Source organism: Gossypium hirsutum, chromosome D10, assembly GCF_007990345.1.
Source record: "Gossypium hirsutum isolate 1008001.06 chromosome D10, Gossypium_hirsutum_v2.1, whole genome shotgun sequence".
In the NCBI taxonomy this organism is placed as follows: Eukaryota; Viridiplantae; Streptophyta; class Magnoliopsida; order Malvales; family Malvaceae; genus Gossypium; species Gossypium hirsutum.
Genome location: NC_053446.1, coordinates 45,413,548 through 45,418,694, shown reverse-complemented (window position 1 = coordinate 45,418,694; position 5,147 = coordinate 45,413,548). Strand labels below are relative to the sequence as shown.

General features: G+C 38.4%; 1 non-coding gene across 1 annotated transcript; it reads left to right on the top strand.

Moving 5' to 3' along the window:
- Positions 1 to 593: 593 nt before the first annotated feature.
- On the top strand, positions 594 to 695 carry LOC121222919 (small nucleolar RNA R71). The gene has a single exon (XR_005920289.1). It is a non-coding gene; the product is annotated as a small nucleolar RNA R71 (small nucleolar RNA).
- Positions 696 to 5,147: the final 4,452 nt, after the last annotated feature.

Here is a 5,147-nt window from a genome sequence, read left to right as displayed (position 1 = left end):
GATTGCACCTACTTGACATCCATTCTCATTGACTGCATCTCTCCCTCAGTTCTATCCAGACGTCGACAACATGTAGTATGGTTACTTGGGTTGGCCCTATCTTAGGGTTTCTGAAAATAATGAGGTTGGTAATTAGTGTTTTTAGCTTGATTTGAATTATTACCTGCTCCTTGGTTTCTCCCCATCTTAGATTCGGGTGATCTCTCCAGCTGGGATTATATGTATTTGAATAAGGGTTTCCACCCCTGTTCCTGGTGCAATTAACATCCTCGGTAGGATTGTTCATATAGTGGAAGAGTGATTTGTCTCTTCCATGCATAGACGGTGTAAAAGTAGATTTGATATGGTTGAGTCTATCCACTAACTATTGATACTTGTCGTCCTCTTGGATAGCTTTTACCGTGGCTGATTTCTGGCCATATGTGAATCATTCAATTGGCTACGGACAGGAGTTTAGTGCCATGTTCTCAATAATTTTGTACACATCCTCGTACGTTCTATTCATAAGTTCTCCTCCTACTACTCTGTCTAATCCAGATTGTGTATTGTGATCTAACACGTTATAAAATACCTACAGTTGAATCCACTCAGGAAATCCGTGGTGCAGGAATTTTTCCATCAACATTTTGAAACATTCCCATGCCTTAGAGAAACTTTCACCCTTCATTTGTCTAAAGAAGACTTCTGTAGAAACTTTCCAGCGAGTTCATCCCTTGCCATGATAGATCCTAATGCCTGCGAGTCTAACCAAGAAAAAGGCGTTATCAATCAAGGAGAATGGGAACAACTAAAGACGAATAGCATCATTAGTGACCTTGTTATGGGGTCATACTTAAAAGTATCACAGAGTTGGAGAAACCGTTTTAAATGTTGGTTAGGGTCCTCTGCCATACTGCCCTTGAACTGCAGATTATTCTGAATCATTGTCGATTTTATCTTGAAGTTATTAGTCATAATTTTTGGCCTTGCTATACTTTCTTAAACCATGCCCAAACTTGGTAAGGCATAATCCATTAGGGTTCTCTTGTTTCGAGCCACGTGTACATTTGTGGGTAATTCTGGTGCTGGTGGGTTTCCTAATGCATTATCGTCAGCATCGAAAAATAATGGATTTTCACGTGATACATTACTTGCAGCAGGTAGTGGTGGATCTTGCATTCGTCGTTGCTATATATGGTTTCTTCAAATTATTCACTTTGGATCTACGGCTGCTACATTAGGTGTGCCCCTACTGCGAGTCATACACTAAACCCAGAAAGAGAGGATTAGTAAATAAAATAATATTGTATCTTTTACCTTAAAATTTCTTAATTATTCTCGTCTTTCAATACGAAAATTAGAATCAATCTAGGGATGTTGCCTCCCCAGCAACAGCGCCAACAACTTGACCGCCTTCGGACGTACTAACGTCTAGAGTGTAAATACTACAATAAAATATAAAAATATGAGGCAGTATCCACAAGTACATGAGACAAGTTGTAATATCGTTTTACAACTCCGAGGATCGTACTCCGAGGATCGTACCCAAGAGAGGTGAGTGTCAAATCAATTCTAACCTAAACACTAAAACATCTAATTAGTACCTTGAATTAGTTATAGTATGAAAACATAAAATAAAGGATTTTTAGGGTTTTTTTATAATAATAAAACAAAATATCATAAAAGAAATAAAATTCAAGAGATAGAAAAGGAGAATGAATCAAATCTTGATTATAAGTAATTAACTCACTTCGGTAATCCCCATCAACTGTCGTTTGGGGTTTCTCGTCAATCAACTGGTCATTATCCTACCAAGATCTTCCGATCTTCCACTAACATAATGAGTCAGTAGGGATTACTTATCTTTTGACCTCATAGTCCAGACTAGCTTAGGGTGAAAGTGTTCACAAATGGGCCATACCAATTTTGGCTTAATTCCTACCTTGATGACTTCCCGGGGTTGTTAGGCCTAGGGTTTGTTTCACGTTCTTCTTTTTTGAAACATTTGATCTATTGAGTAACCCTACAAAATAGTCAATAGATCATACCTTCACTCGCTAATCCCCCATAGAGGGACTAGTTCCTCATGGTTTTCATAGATAATATAGAATCAATGTAAAGCTAAAACATGCAAATTAAATTGATAGTATAGAGTATATAAAATAGCATGATTGTATTAAGATTAATCGAGAATCCAAAAAGTTTGGATGCTTTCCGCAATTCAGATCTCTTGAGAACAACATAGAACAACTGAAATAAATTCTAAAACCTAAAAATGAAAGAAACATTAAACTAAATTTACTAAAGAAAATCTAGACTAAGTGAATGATGTCCATAACATGCACCAAAGGAGCCTATTTATAGAGTTCAGGTGGTCGTCATCCTCAACCCTAGGTTAGCTGATGTTCTTGAGCTTTAAGTTTGATTGTGCAGACCAAAATTCCCCTGTTTCATATTTTATTCCCGTTGCAGAGTTGATGTCACGACATACCAAGACCTGTGCCAGGACAAAGTAGTCACTGTATTCCTCTTGGGATATCTTTAGGGGCATGTTGCGACACCAGTAGGCTGTGTCGCGACATCGAAGGAAGTCTTGAGCTTTCTCCATTTTACTCCCTATGTTGCAAGATTGAACATCACGTGTTGCGACATAGCGACTAATATCAGTTTAGTACACCTTCTAAAGGTCTCATGTACACTCACAAAGTGTGTTAGCTCTCCCTTAGGCCTCTTTCGGCCCCCAAGGTCAATAAAAGACTCAAGCTCCTTAAATGCGAAAACTAGTTTAATTTGCTACACCAAATTACGATAGATCAATGTCTATGGTAGCTCTAGAAGTGTCCAAGAAAGGTCTCCCTAAGAGGATAGGAATTTTGAGATCCTCCATGAAATCTAGTAGATGAAGTCAATGGGTAAAATAAATTTCCTAACCTTCACCGATAGGTCCTCAAAGACTCCCTTGGGACATACCAAACATCGGTCAGCCAATTGCAAGGTCACTGCCATTTCCCTAAGCTCTCCAAAACCTAACCTCCTATAGGTAGACAATGGCATGAGGTTAATTCTTTCACCTAAATTACACAAGGCTTTCCCAAAATTCACTCCTCCTATCTCTATTGGGATAGTGAAGTAACTTGGTTGGAACTCTTCTAGACACTACTGCACTGCATTCATCATTAAAAGCTATTTTCTCCCCTCTACCTATTTTCTTCCTATGAGACATGGCATCCCTAAGGAACTTGGCATATTTGTGCATTTTTTCAAGGAATTCTAGTAATGGGAGGTTCACATTCAAGGCCTTAAACATATTGAGGAATTGTAAAAAATCATCACTCTCTTTCTTCTTCGTCTCCTCTAAACGTGAAGAAAAAGGTATGGGCATTGGTCTTGGTGGTGGTGGTAAAATGATTCTATCCTTTGGTTCAACTTGTGTAAGATCACTCTCGGGTCTTTCCCTCTCTCCCACTCAATCTCCAACACTAGGAGTGCGGGTGCTATCGTCCTTCTCACTCACTTATTTCTCCCCACTAGTTGGCCGAATAGGTTCTTTTACCACAACCCCATATCTAAGGGGGTAATGGATTTGGCGTGCTCTTTTCCTTCCCTCTTCGAAATAGGCTAGGTATTACTAGGTATACTTGAAGCTCAGTTGTTTTACAAGAATTGTAAGACTTGGTCTAATTGACCATGAATTTGACGCACATCAACTTGCACCAAATGAAAGCCTTTCCCAACCTTACTTACCCTAATTGAAAACGGATGGTCACTATTGAAGGTTGGTTTTCTTTCTAGAGTCTTAGGGTGCCCTAAATGGTAATGAAGGTTGATAAGGTGTATTAGGTCCAGGAGGATTAAAGTTTAGAGCACGTTGATTGGAGGGACCTACTTGGTTCCATCCCTACCTAAGAGTAGAATGGTCACGCCACCCCGGGTTACAAGTGTTGGAGGATGGATTCTATCCTCTATTCCCTACATTGTTAACCTCTATTTAGTTTCTCTCATTAGCATTTCCCGACATAGCCCTCTTACTATCATGCTCTAGATTAGAATTGGTTAGAAGGGTCTAATTTTGGACTTCCACCTTGGCTGAATTCATCTCTAATTGATTGAGCCTCTCAAGGTCTTGTTGATACTTGTCCTCACTACCGACCACATTCACGATCAATTTTTTGGCTTTATACATGAACCGTTCAGCTAGCTACATATAAGAATTCATTACCATGTCCTCAATGAGTTGGCAAGCTTCAGCATATGTCTTCGACATGAGCGCCCCCGCAGACACTCCATCAAGAAAATCTAAAGCAAGAAACATAAAAGGAACAAACTTTAACAAATTTAAAGTAAAGAAAATTTAAATACATTAAAATAAAGCTAAAAAAGTCATTACAACCAAGGTGCAATGACTGAAAGTGCAAATAAACCTAAGCTACAGCGGTAACTAACTTAACTAACTACAAGAGCACTAAGAAAAATAAGAAAATGCAGTAAAATAAACTCCAAAACTAAGAAAGAAGAGAAAATATAAACCCTAGAAAAAGTATAAAAAACCTAAGAGAAAACCTAGAGAAAACTAAGGCTAAACTAAGCTAATATGGCCTCCTTTTCTATTAGCCAACTTTTGGTTGATTTAAAAAGCTATTCTGAACCTATTTTGTTGCTCAAAATACCCTTGAACTGGCCTTCAATGATTGGTGCTGCGGTTGGACAAAGACTACCCATTGTGTCATTTTTTATCCCCTCAAAAAGTGGATATCGCAATACCTTTGGAATGGATATCACGATATCGTCGAAAATCTTGAACTTGAGGTGCTCCTTTGCAAGTGGATATCGAGACAAACAAAGTGGATATCACAATACTACTATAAATGGTCTTCATCTTTGGGGTTAGTTGGAGGTACCCAATCCCAAGGGTAAGATATTGTGGTACCATCTCCTTTGGGGATGTTCTCGCTTGATTCTGGCCTCCAACGCGTCCCTACTACACTCAATCATATGTTAGGTCCCCAATGGAACTAGTACCCAATTTGAGTCTCAAAATAAGTAAAAATGAGGCATTAATACTTATTAAATCAAAACCTAAAAACTATGAAAAATAATAGAAAAGACACTAAAATGATTGAAAAAAAGCTCTTCAAATGTATCGGGGAAGCCTAATTTGCCATATCAAA